Consider the following 14315-nt stretch of genomic DNA (forward strand, 5'->3'; position numbering starts at 1 on the left):
CAAATTATATGTAATAACGCAGATTCTTCACCCTTCTTCAATTTGGCTTGAAATAACTTCAGAAATAAGTTGGATTAGGCTTTGGAAGCCCAGAATTTTTCCCCAGCAAATTGCAATTAATGACCTCACGTGCATGCACTCGTGCGTACGCACGACCTACCGTGCATACGCACGGTTGCGCAAAATTCCCATTATGTGTACGCACCAAAAGTTACGCGTACACATGGTTGCACGAGGTTGCAATTGTGCGTACGCACTTATCGCTGTGCATACGCATTCGTGCTGCAGCTTCTAAACTCCATTTTCTTCATGATTTCTCCTCTTTTGAATGCTCTTTCCTCACTACTTCAACCGATACTTGCCTTGGAAACCTGAAATCACTTAACAAATACATCAAGGCACCAAATGGGATTAAAAGAAATAAAATTTAGCAATTAAAAGGTCTAAAAAGCATGTTTCTCTTTCAAGCACAATTTAGGAAGAAATCATGAAACTATGCTATTTCAATGGATAAATGCAAGAAAAGTTGATGAAATCCACCCAAATAGAGCAAATAAATAACATTAAATATGGATTCATCAGATACTGGAATGATGAACTCAAGAAGCTATGCAACAAGTAATTTAAAGTTATAGAGATAAGATTGAAAAATCTCAACTTTAATTTAGTTCTTGTTCCCTCCAACTTAACAATTAGAGCCCCAATAGTGAGATTCCCAGGAATAGTGAATCTCACTTACCACATAAGAATCTTCATTTTTCAAACATCAAATAAAAATATATAAAAAAATAAAACTTTATTAAAAAAATTTTGAAAAAGGGGATAAGTACCTGTTTGCGTTCCCTGGACCAAGCAGCTGCGGAGGAGGATGAGCTTTCAACGGCGGGCACCTGCAGGAACCGATGAGGAACAGGATGATGATTATAAAGAGAAACAATAGAGATGACGTCGTCACCAATGACGGCAGCATTTTTTGAGAGGAGAGCCTTAAGGGTCATTTCTTCGAACGGGTGGTGCTTATGGTGAGGTGGGTCTCTTTGAGAGGGGGTTAGGATTATGTCTTTCCAGACATTATGGACAATTCTGGGCGGAAGAAGAAGGGATGAAGAAGGATTTGAGGGATGAGAGGTGGTTGTTGTTGTGGTGAGGCATCGCGTCTGAAACGAATTCAAAGGAATTTGGATGAAATCGAGAAATTGAATTGAAACATGAAGGTATCTGGTGAGAAAGAGGGTAGGGGAAGAAGTGGAGGGCCATCACGAAGAGGAAGAAGGCAACAAGCAGCTAGGTTTAGTTCTCAAGTTTATATGGGGGTAATTTTAAAATATAAAAAATTTGTATCTTTTATGGTAATTTTTAATAAATTATAAATAAATTAAATCTAGACCATTAGAACAATTATTAATCTAATCCAATGCGTTAAATTTTATGGTGCATTAGATAAACTTAAAATACTTGAGCTGATTTTAGACAAACTCTTTTTTCAATAGGACCCTTACCCATTTCCTTTCTTTCATTTTCACAGCATGCAATACGCATCTATGCAATAGAAGCATTACCAAGGTGGTTTTGTTTGTTTGTTGATGCGTCTTGCAGTTGCACCTCAAGTCCAAGGTTTCTTATTCTTAAGACCTTATTCACTCACCATTCAGCACTTGCTTTCCCCTTCTCCTCCTTCCATCTCACAAGTCTACGACGACCTTCTCTGCATTTTCTTTCGCTTACAACAAACAAAAACTAATCTCCATCACCATCACGACTACCATGTGTTCGACAATATTTCCAACCACGGCGACAGGGAAATGGCCAAAGTTGTTCATGCACACGCCATCAAACACGACATTTCCTCTGATGGCTTCCTCACAAGTGCCACCATTGATCTGTACGCTGCTGCCGGCAATGTCCCTTTCGCTCAAAGGCTCTTCCACCAGCTCCATCCTCGTCAGAGACATTTATCCGCTTATAATTCTATCATTTCCATGTACTCAAGGCAGGGATTATTCCAAAATGCACTCCGTTGTTTCGTTTCTATGATGCGTTTCGGCCAGTTGCCTAACCAATTCACGCTCGCTATAGCTCTCTCTGTTTGTTCAAAGCTCAGGAATGTTGAATTCGGCACGCTGCTTCACTCCTATGTGATCAAGGCAGGTTTTGAGTCCAATCCATTCTACCAAGGTGCTCTTATCGATCTCTACGCCAAATACGGCTTTCTCTGCCATGCTAGCGCCATATTTGACGCCGTAGTCCACTTGGACACTGTTTCTTGGACGGCTTTGATTTCTGGTTATGTTCGAGCCGGATTGCCACTGGACGCCCTCCAGGTGTTTGACAAAATGCAGATAGCTGGCTGCTCTCCTGACCAGGTGATTTTTGTGATTGTTCTCAATGCTCTTGTCAATTTGGGTAAGCTGGATGATGCCTGTAAATTGTTCTGACACATGCACACTAGCATTGTTGTGGCTTGGAATGCGATGATCTTTGATCATGCTAAGAGGGGCCATTATAAGGAGGCCATTGAGTTCTTTCTCGAAATGAGGAAGTGTGGTATAAAGTCCTCAAGGTCCACGCTGGCAAGTGTTCTTAGTGCGATTACTAGCTTAGCTGCGTTGGATTATGGGTTACTAGTCCATGGAGAGGCTATCAAACAAGGTTTGGATTCTCGTATATATGTGAGAAGTTCTTTGATCAGTATGTATGGGAAGTGCGAAATGTTAGATGCTGCAAAGCAAGTATTTGATGTCATGTCTGAGAAAACTATGGTCACTTGGAATGCCATGCTGGGAGTTTATGCAGAGAATGGTTATTTCAACCATGTAATGGAGCTATTATTTGATATGACACGACGTAACATTGAACCGGAAGAATTTACTTTCTCTAGCATTTTGAGTTCATGTGCTTGTTTTGAAAGCTTAGAAATTGGTCGTCAGGTGCATTCAGTTGTTATCAAGAGAAGTTTTGTAAACAATTTATTTGTGAACAATGCATTGGTAGAGATGTATGCCAATGCTTGGGCTTTGAAGGAAGCTAGGAAACAGTTTAAGCGCATGAAAATCCGAGATAACATTTCTTGGAATGGCATTATTGTTGGATACATGCAGGAAGAAGAGGAAACTGATGCTTTCAAAATATTCAACAGAATGAGGTTATATGACATAGTACCTGATGAGGTAGCTTTGGCAAGCATCCTTAGCGCTTGTGGAAATGTTAAGCTATTAGAAGCAGGATTAAAATTCCATTGCTTAGAAATTAAGTTGGGATTAGAAATAAACTTTTTGTTGGAAGTTCTCTTATTGACATGTATTCTAAATGTTGTTCCATTGAAGATGCACGAAAAATCTATTCTAGCATGGCTGAATGGAGTGTGGTATCCATGAATGCTCTGATTTGAAGATATGCTCTGAAAAATATAAAAGAAGCTATTAATCTTCTTAGTGAGATGCTGGCATTGGGGCTCAAGCCATCTGAAATTAAATTTTCAAGCCTGATAGATGCTTGTAAGGGTTCTCAGGAAATTCCAGGGTTGCAGATCCACTGTGCTATAGTTAAGAGTGGTCTTTTATGTGGTAGTGAGTTCTTAGGTACCTCTTTGTTGGGCATGTAAATGGACTCACAAAGGATTGTAGATGCCAACTTACTTTTCTCAGAGTTTTCGAACCTTAAAAGCATTGTTATGTGGACTGCTTTAATTTTCGGGTATACTCAAAATGATTGCTATCACGAGGCCATAAATTCATACCGAGAAATACGGGACAACAGTATCTTCCCTGACCAAGCAACATTTGTTTCAGTTCTTCGAGCTTGTGCTCTCTTATCGGCATTGCAAGATAGGAAAGATATACATTCTCTAATATTCCACACTGGCTTTGACTTGGATGAGTTAACCAGCAGTGCACTCATAGATATGTATGCTAAATGTGTGGATGTTAAAAGTGTTGTGCAAGTTTTTAAAGAAATGGGTACTAAAAAAGATGTGATTTCTTGGAACTCAATGATAGTTGGATTTGCAAAAAAGGGGTCATGCAGAAAGCGCTCTGAAGGTCTTCAATGAGATGGCTCACTCATGTGTTACACCAGATGATGTCACATTCTTTGGAGTGCTCACTGCTTGCAGCCATGTAGGGTGGGTTTTCGAGGGCTGGTGCACGAAATTGTGATATCTAGGCTCGAATCCCTGGCAACGTGAGCAACTTGGTACGCGTAATCGTGATTACACTTTAATTATGTAAAATTCATGGCTCTTTCTTTCCCTGGAAATGGCGCCAAGAACATGGTGCCAATACCATGGTTCACAACTTCGATACAACTAACCAGCAAGTGCACTGGGTCGTCCAAGTAATACCTTACGTGAGTAAGGGTCGAATCCCACGGAGATTGTTGGTATGAAGCAAGCTATGGTCACCTTGCAAATCTCAGTCAGGCAGATATAAATTGATAATGGTGTTTTCGAATATTAATTAATAAAATAGGGATAGAGATACTTATGTAAATCATTGGTAGGAATTTCAGATAAGCGAATGGAGATGCTTTTCGTTCCTCTGAACCTCTGCTTTCCTGCTATCTTCATCCAATCAGTCTTACTCCTTTCCATGGCTGGCTTTATGTGATACATCACCACTGTCAATGGCTACTTTCGGTCATCTCTCGGGAAAATGATCCAATGCCCTGTCACGACACGGCTAATCGTCTGGAGGAATCACCCTTGTCAATGGCTTCATCTTATCCTCTCAGTGAATAATATGCTCACGCACCCTGTCACGGCACGACTATTCATCTGTCGGTTCTCGATCATGCTGGAATAGGATTCACCCTCCTTTTGCGTCTGTCACTAACGCCCAACAATCGCGAGTTTGAAGCTCGTCACAGTCATTCAATCATTGAATCCTACTCGGAATACCACAGACAAGGTTTAGACTTTTCGGATTCTTGAATGCCGTCATCATTCTAGCTTGCGCCACGAAGATTCTGGTTAGGATATCTAAGAGATATTCATTCTAGCTTATTTCATGTAGAACGGAAGTGTTTGTCAGGCACGTGTTCATAGGGGAGAATGGTGATGAGCGTCACACATAATCATCACCTTCATCACGTTCTTGGGTGCGAATGGATATCTTAGAAGCGAAATAAGATGAATTGAATAGAAAACAGAAGTACTTTGCATTAATCTTTGAGGAACAGCAGAGCTCCACACCTTAATCTATGGAGTGTAGAAACTCTACCGTTGAAAATACATAAGTGAAAGGTCCAGGCATGGCCGAGATGGCCAGCCCCCATGGTCTAAGAACAATGCGTTCCAAGATGGTTTACACTGATCAAAGATGGTTCAAAAGATGCCTAATACAATAGTAAAAGGTCCTATTTATAATAAACTAGCTACTAGGGTTTACATGAGTAAGTAATTGATGCATAAATCCACTTCCGGGGCCCACTTGGTGTGTGCTTGGGCTGGACTTTGAGTGTTACACATGTAGAGGTCCTTCTTGGAGTTGAACGCCAGCTTTTGTGCCAGTTTGGGCGTTCAACTCTGGTTTTGGATCCTTTTCTGGCGCTGGACGCCAGAATTGGGCAGAAAGCTGGCGTTGAACGCCAGTTTACGTTGTCTATTCTTGGCCAAAGTATGGACTATTATATATTGCTGGAAAGCCCTGGATGTCTACTTTCCAACGCAATTAGAAGTGCGCCATTTTGAGTTCTGTAGCTCCAGAAAATCCACTTTGAGTGCAGGGAGGTCAGAATCCAACAGCATCAGCAGTCCTTCTTCAACCTCTGAATCTGATTTTTGCTCAAGTCCCTCACTTTCAGCCAGAAAATACCTGAAATCACAGAAAAACACACAAACTCATAGTAAAGTCCAGAAATGTGAATTTAACATAAAAACTAATGAAAACATCCCTAAAAGTAACTAGATCCTACTAAAAACATACTAAAAACAGTGTCAAAAAGCGTATAAATTATCCGCTCATCAAGGGCCGTCAAATTTTTTATCTCATGGTGAACTGTTATGGCATTGAACCCATGGTTGATCACTATGCTTGCATTGTGGGTGTTCCTGGTCGCTGGGGTAATCTTAAAGAAGGTGGAGAGTTCATCGACAATCTAAATATCGAACTGAATGCTATGATTTGGGCCAATTTATTAGGAGCTTGCCGAATTCATGGTGATGACATAAGGTGAGAGTGAGCAGCTAATAACCTTATTAAGTTAAAACCTGATAATTCTTTCCCATATGTATTGCTTTCTAATATGTACGCTGCATCAAGACATTGGAATGAAGCTAGATCCTTGAGGAGAACTATGATACAGAAAGAAATCCAAAAGATGTCTGGGTGTAGCTGGATTGTTGTAGGATAAAAGACAAACTCATTTGTTGCAGATGATATATCACATCCTAATTATGCTAAAATTTAACATTCTTTGAAGCATTTGACAGCACTCATAAGAGACAACAGATTCTAGGATGATAGAATTTTATTTATTGGTTAAATTTAATTTTTCACAGTAAGAGAAAATTAAACAATCAACTCAGATTTGCATTCTGACAAACAACAAATCGTACATATATTCCATTGTTCCTGCTTACTGGCAAATGGAAAGCATTATATTATTATTTGCATTACTTATGAACTATTTGTTGTCAATTTGTTATGCGTATTCACGTGTTTGAATATAAGTTTCTGGTTAGAACCTGATAAATAAAAAGTAAGCTCTCACGTTACCTGGATTAAGCTCCTCTAATTTTATTCCTATCTATATTTTTCTTGACTTTTAACACTTTAACAATCCACATAAAATAAGTTAGAATCTTATTAATTTGTGACTCACACTGCAAGAAGCAACAGTTCCTTACCTCCTTGTTGCTATGATGTTGCACTGATTTATTTGTTTTCTCACTACATGTACATGGTAATTTAATATAATTAGGAGCCATATAATAATTTAAGGACTGTGACACTTACATTTCAGTAGTATCTTTTTAAGGAGTATCAAAAAAGGATGATACTAAAATAATTACAATAGAAGTAAAGTTAATCCCCTGTTTTATAGGCGCCAATGCAATTAGAACAATAATTTAGGCTTTAAAAAATATATTGAAAATGTGCATCTAATAACTTCAAAGTTCCACCAGACAATTTAAGCTTTAATTACAATTAATAACTTCAAACCTAAAGGTCAAAGAACTGAAAGAAGGAAGCTACTTCAAATGCAATTAGACCAAAAACTATAAAAAGCTTATAAAATTTATTCATGTTCAGTCTTTCCAAGTCCCACTTAAAATAAAAATTATTCCAATTTCCAAATGCAATTATTAGATAATGTAACCCTATTACAAGTACTTTATAAAATTTTTAATTTTGAGACATTACCATGCTTAGGTAATATTAGTAACAGTTTTGTCCAGTGATTCCACTTCCTCTTTGTGACAAACTCCGCTAGCATAAATATAAGTATATGGGACCTTGTTCACAAAATTTGGTGTGTCCCATACTCCCTTCCTATATTATTCCCCATTCTTAATATTTAATATGAGACATTAGGGAAGAATAAATAATATAGATATATATATATATATATATATATATATATATATATATAATTGAAGATGTCTCCTTCTATTTTATTCTTCCCTAATGTCTCATATTAAATATTAAGAATGGGGAATAATATAGGAAGGGAGTATGGGACACACCAAATTTTGTGAACAAGGTCCCATATACTTATATTTATGCTAGCGGAGTTTGTCACAAAGAGGAAGTGGAATCACTGGACAAAACTGTTACTAATATTACCTAAGCATGGTAATGTCTCAAAATTAAAAATTTTATAAAGTACTTGTAATAGGGTTACATTATCTAATAATTGCATTTGGAAATTGGAATAATTTTTATTTTAAGTGGGACTTGGAAAGACTGAACATGAATAAATTTTATAAGCTTTTTATAGTTTTTGGTCTAATTGCATTTGAAGTAGCTTCCTTCTTTCAGTTCTTTGACCTTTAGGTTTGAAGTTATTAATTGTAATTAAAGCTTAAATTGTCTGGTGGAACTTTGAAGTTATTAGATGCACATTTTCAATATATTTTTTAAAGCCTAAATTATTGTTCTAATTGCATTGGCGCCTATAAAACAGGGGATTAACTTTACTTCTATTGTAATTATTTTAGTATCATCCTTTTTTGATACTCCTTAAAAAGATACTACTGAAATGTAAGTGTCACAGTCCTTAAATTATTCTCAATACCTAACCTATTGATTTGAAATAGTTACAAAGTTTATCTTTCCATGTTATTACTTTAGTCCTTAAGGAAGATTATAAAATTTGTCTTTTGCGTTATGATTTAAGTCTTTTAAAATAATAAGATTAACATATAGTGAATTAGCGACACAACATTTTATATGGACTAAAATGTGATTAGCCGCTAATAGTTTTCTTTAAATAGGACCCTTACCCAATTTCTTTCTTTCATTTACATAGCACGCAATACACATCTATGCAATAGAAGCATTAACAATGTACTTTTGTTTGTTTGTCGATGCGTCTTGCAGTTGCACCTCAAGTCTAAGATTTCTTATTCTTAAGACCTTATTCACTAACCGTTCAGCACTACCCTTTCCATTCTCCTCCTTCCATCTCACAAGTCTACGATGACCTTCTCCGCATTTTCTTCCGCTTACAACAAACTAAAACAAATCCCCATCACCATTACGACTACCAAATGTTCGACAATATTCCCAACCATGGCGACGGGGAAATGGCCAAAGTTGTTCATGCACACGCCATCAAACACGACATTTCCTTTGATGGCTTCCTCACAAGTGCCACCATCGATCTGTACGCTGCTGCCGGCAATGACCCTTTCGCTCAGAAGCTCTTCCACCAGCTCCATCCTCGTCAGAGACATTTATTCGCTTATAATTCTATCATTTCCATGTACTCAAGGCAGGGGTTATTCCAAAATGCACTCCGTTGTTTAGTTTCTATGATGCGTTTTGGCCAGTTGCCTGACCAATTCATGCTCGCTATAGCTCTCTCTATTTGTTCAAAGCTCAGAAATGTTGAATTCGGCAGGTTGCTTCACTCCCGCGTGATCAAGGCAGGTTTTGAGTTCAATCCGCTCTGCCAGGGTGCTCTTATCGATCTCTATGCCAAATGCAGCTTTCTCCGCCATGCTAGCGCCATATTTGACACCGCAGTCCACTTGGACACTATTTCTTGGACGGCTTTGATTTCCGGTTATGTTCGAGCCAGGCTACCGCAGGACGCCCTCCAGGTTTTTGACAAAATGCAGATAGCTGGCTGCTCTCCTGACCCGGTGGTTTTTGTGACTGTTCTCAATGATCTTCTGAATTTGGTTAAGCTGGATGATACCTGTAAATTGTTTCAAGACATGCACACTAACAATGTTGTGGCATGGAATGCGATGATCTCTGGTCATGCTAAGAGGGGCCATCATAAGGAGGCTATTGAGTTCTTTCTCGAAATGAGGAAGTGTGGTATAAAGTCCTTAAAGTCCACACTGGCAAGTGTTCTTAGTGTGATTTCCAGCTTAGCTGCGTTGGATTATGGGTTACTAGTCCATGGAGAGGCTATCAAATAAGGTTTGGGTTCTAGTATATATGTGGAAGTTCTTTGATCAGTATGTATAGGAAATGCGAAATGTTAGATGCTGCAAAGCAAGTATTTGATGTCATGTCTGAGAAAAATATGGTCACTTGGAATGCCATGCTAGGAGTTTATGCACAGAATGGTTATTTCAATCATGTAATGGAGCTATTCCTTGATATGACACGACGTAACATTGAACCGGACGAATTTACCTTCACTAGCATTTTGAGTTCATGTGCTTATTTTGAAAGCTTAGGAATTGGTCATTAGGTGCATTCAGTTGTTATCAAGAGAAGTTTTACAAACAATTTATTTCTGAACAATGCATTGGTGGATATGTATGCCAAGACTAGGGCTTTGAAGGAACCTAGAAAACAGTTTGAGCACATGAAAACTCGAGATAACATTTCTTGGATTGCCATTATTGTTGGATATGTGCAGGAAGAAGAGGAAACTGATGCTTTCAAAATGTTCAACAGAATGAGGTTACATGGCATAGTACCTAACGAGGTAGCTTTGGCAAGCATACTTAGCGCTTGTGAAAATGCTAAGCTATTAGAAGCAGGATTGTAGTTCCATTGCCTGGCAGTTAAGTTGGGATTAGAAATAAACCTTTTTGTTGGAAGTTCTCTTATTGACATGTATTCTAAATGCTGGTCCATTGTAGATGCATGAAAAATCTATTCTAGCATGCCTGAATGGAGTGTGGTATCCATGAATGCTATGATTTTAGGATATGCCCTGAAAAATATAAAAGAAACTATTAATCTTCTTAGTGAGATGCTGGCATTGGGGCTCAAGCCATCTGAAATTACATTTGCAAGCCTGATAGATGCTTGTAAGGGTTCTCAGGTAATTCCAGGGTTGCAGATCCACTGTGCTATAGTTAAGAAGGGTCTTTTATGTGGTTGTGAGTTCTTAGGTACCTCTTTATTGGGCATGTATATGGACTCAACAAGGATTGCATATGCCAACTTACTTTTCTCAGAGTTTTTGAACCTTAAAAGCATTGTTATGTGGACTGGTTTAATTTCTGACTACATAATTTGTGACTCACACTGCAAGAAGCAACAGCTCCTTGTTACTATGATGTTGCACTGATTTATTTGTTTTCTCACTACATGTACATTGGTGATTTAATATAATTAGGAGCCATATCTTATATATATTATTATTGAAGATGTCTCCTTCTATTTTGTTCTTCTCTAATGTCTCTTATTAAATATTAAGAAAAGGTACATCCAAGTTGTGGAATAAATAATACAATGAGGGAGTACGGGACACACCAAATTTTGTGAACAAAGCCCCCACATGCTTATATTTATGCCGGCATAGTTTGTGACAAAGAGGAAGTGAAATCATTGGACAAAACTATTATAAATATTACCTAAGCATGGTAATGATTTAAAAAGATACTACTAAAATGTAAGTGTCACCGTCCTCAAAATTGTTGTCAGTACCTAACCTATTGATTTGAAATAGTTACAAAGTTTATCTTTCCATGTTATTACTTTAGTCCTTAAGGAAGATTATAAAATTTATTTTTTGCGTTATGATTTAAGTCTTTTAAAATAATAAGATTAACATATAGTGAATTAGTGACACAACATTTTATATGGACTAATGTAAGACCCAGAACTTTTGAAAATTCTTATTATGATCAAGTCTCAAATCATATAATTATTTATAGCCTTAATTTCAGAGATTATTTTATAAAAGATAATTAAGGCAAGTTGTGATTTATTGAATTTGAGACAAGTTATGATTTATTATCTAATTTTATAATTATTGGATTATTTTCTATATTTAAATTATAAAGTTGGTAGTTGTGAAATAATAAGGATTTCTATATGATTTGGATTAAATAATTAATATTTTAAATATTAATACTGTTATTTTGAAAAATAGAGAAATTAATTATATTATTTCTAAATTTTAGATTTGGGCATTTTATGGAAAATAATTTATAAAATTGGTGAGCAAATAGTAATTTCTATATGCAATTAGTATTGGATTTAATGTGGGTTTTAATTATTATATTATTCTCAATTTTATGTGAAATTACCAGAAGGTCCCTAACCCTAATTTTTGAAAATGAAATCCTAATCCTGAAACCCTACCCCGTGACCCGGTTACATTCTCCCCCAACCCAGCAGCAGCAACACAAATGCTCCCCCTTTCCTCAAACCAAAACACACAGCAGCTCCAGCCTCACTTCACCCTCTTCCCTGCGCATCCCACACCCATTGATAGTAGAAGGGAAACTTGGCACCGCCAAACAGAGAAGGAAGGGAGAGGGAAGAGTTGCTCGCGCCATCACCTGCTGCTGCTACCCAATCCGCGCCGCCATGGTCGTCCCGTCCACAGAGCCATGAATCGCGCCTCTGTCACCGAGAGGAGGAGGGAGGAGACGCGTTGCTGGAGGAGCCACCCAGTAACTGTTCCGTCGTGCAGCCACTACGGCCCATGCCGCCTTCGTCGTCTGACGTTAGGATTTTTGCCAGTAAAGAATGTCATAAAAACAGTCGCGTTGTAGATATAGTCTCTAAACCGACAGAAATCCCTTCGTACAAACGTTTTGGTTGTCACAAGTAACAAACCCCTTTTTAAATTGATAACCGAGTATTAAACCTCGGGTCGTCTTCTCAAGGAATTGCAGGGAAGTATGTTCTTATTATTGGTTATAAAGATTGTAAATTGGGGGTTTTGGAAGTAAAGTGGGAATATGTTATATGACAAGTAAAATTGAACCCTCACTGGTAGTGTATATCACTCTAATCTCTCAAGTGTATAGGGTTTTTCACTCTACTCTTCTCTAGTCATGCTTTCTAAACCTTGTTCTTCATCTAACCAATCAACAAATATTTAATGTACCAATGCAAACATCATGAGGTCTTTTCAAGGTTGTGATGGGGCTGAGGTAAAGGTGAGGATATATGTATGGGCAAGTGAGCTATAATATGAATCTTTAATTAACCTAAACTCTCACCTAATATACATATACTCTATATAACTTTAAAATCATACCTAACTACCCATAATTCTCACTTTTGTATAATTCCCATACTCATGTACCAAATTCTCTTTAATTTTTATCACATGTGCATTGATTTTTTATTAAACTTAATATTGGGGTAATTTTGTCCCCTTTATTTATTTATTTTTTTCTCTCTTTTTTTTAGAGAAATAAACATAACTTATCAATGCACATGAATTTTCTATTATTTTTCTATTTTAGGTTTTTCATGAGTAAGTTCCCAAATTCCCAATATTCAAATAAATTAGAAACATGATACATTCGCTTATTAACCCATGTTCCCACAGTTTTCCCACACTTAATTAACACACTATCTTAAGCTAACCAAAGATTCAATTGAGATAATTAGTTTGTTTTTCGCTTAAGGCTAGTTATGTGGTAAAATATAGAATAAATGGGGATTAAAAGGCTCAAAGTGGCTGACAAGGGTGATTTAAAGGGTAGGCTTATTTGGGATAAGTGAGCTAAAATCAAACAATGGCCTCAATCATATGCAAGCATGTAAATACACTAAATAATGGACATATAGATTGGAACAAAATATAGATTACAATTATAGAGAAGGGAAACACACAGGAATAAAAATTTATGGTTAAATAATGTAACCATGTAAATAAATTCAAAATCTCACAGGTTGTGTGTTCTTTGGCTCAAAAACCATGTTCCAAATACAACTCAAACAAATTTAACACAAAAATTTTGGTTTTAAATTAGTGAAAATTTTCAAAAAAAAATAGGATCTTAAGAAGAAACTTATTATTTTAACCAAGCAGTAACTAAATGCAAAAATCAAATAAACATGCAATTAAATATGCAAATGCAACAATTAACAAAGAAAATAAAATATTGGTGTTTGAGACAGGAAAGTACTAACCCATGGAGATCGGTATCGACCTCCCCACACTTAAAGATTGCATCGTCCTCGGTGCATGCTAAGATGTACAAGTGGATGGGTTGCTCCAACTGATGCCTTTCTCTATAGATTGTGCAAATTGACTTGCCTGTCTCCCTATGTAAACGTCTTCCGGTTCTCTTCCGGGTGGCCATCCTGAAAGAAAAAAGGGAAGAAGAGTAACCCAGAAATAAAGATAGGAAAATAAATAAAACATGAGTTGGTTAATGCCAAATAATAAGGGTCTCAATTACATGGTAGCTACAACATGCAAGTGAGAAAACAATAGAAGCCATGGCATACCAGTGATGCAAAATTTGCAACCATGGGAAAAAAGGTGGGTAATGAAAGACAATGTAAATTCATGTCAATGCAAAAAGAATATCAGTAATATAAAAATTAGCATTGATTTTAAATAATATTACCCAATCAGAATTAAACAAGTCACTAAGCACCAAGAAAATACCAGAAAAGAGGTAACAGTTGAATAAGAATATGTGAACACCAATAATAATTTTTAGAAAAATAAAAATATGCAATGAATGAAAGTATGCAAATAAATTAAATAAAATAGAATGGAAGTGAGAGAAAATAAGAAAGGAAGAGGAAAGAAATAAGAAAAGATAAGAAGAATAAGGATTCGGAGAAGAAAAGATAAGAAAATTGGCACTAATCTGGATAGGTTGTGCGACGCTGGCAACGCGGTCGCGTGGGTGACGCGATCGCGTGGTGCGCGATAAGGTTGGGCGATGCGGACGCGTGGGGCACATGATCGCGTGACTCGAT

The 14315-nt window shown here is 37.1% G+C and overlaps 2 pseudogenes; both read left to right on the forward strand.

Moving 5' to 3' along the window:
* LOC107615333 lies at window positions 1751-6554 on the forward strand (annotated as a pseudogene).
* On the forward strand, window positions 8932-10701 carry LOC107615332 (annotated as a pseudogene).

This window comes from Arachis ipaensis, chromosome B09 (genome assembly GCF_000816755.2).
Source record: "Arachis ipaensis cultivar K30076 chromosome B09, Araip1.1, whole genome shotgun sequence".
NCBI lineage: Eukaryota > Viridiplantae > Streptophyta > Magnoliopsida > Fabales > Fabaceae > Arachis > Arachis ipaensis.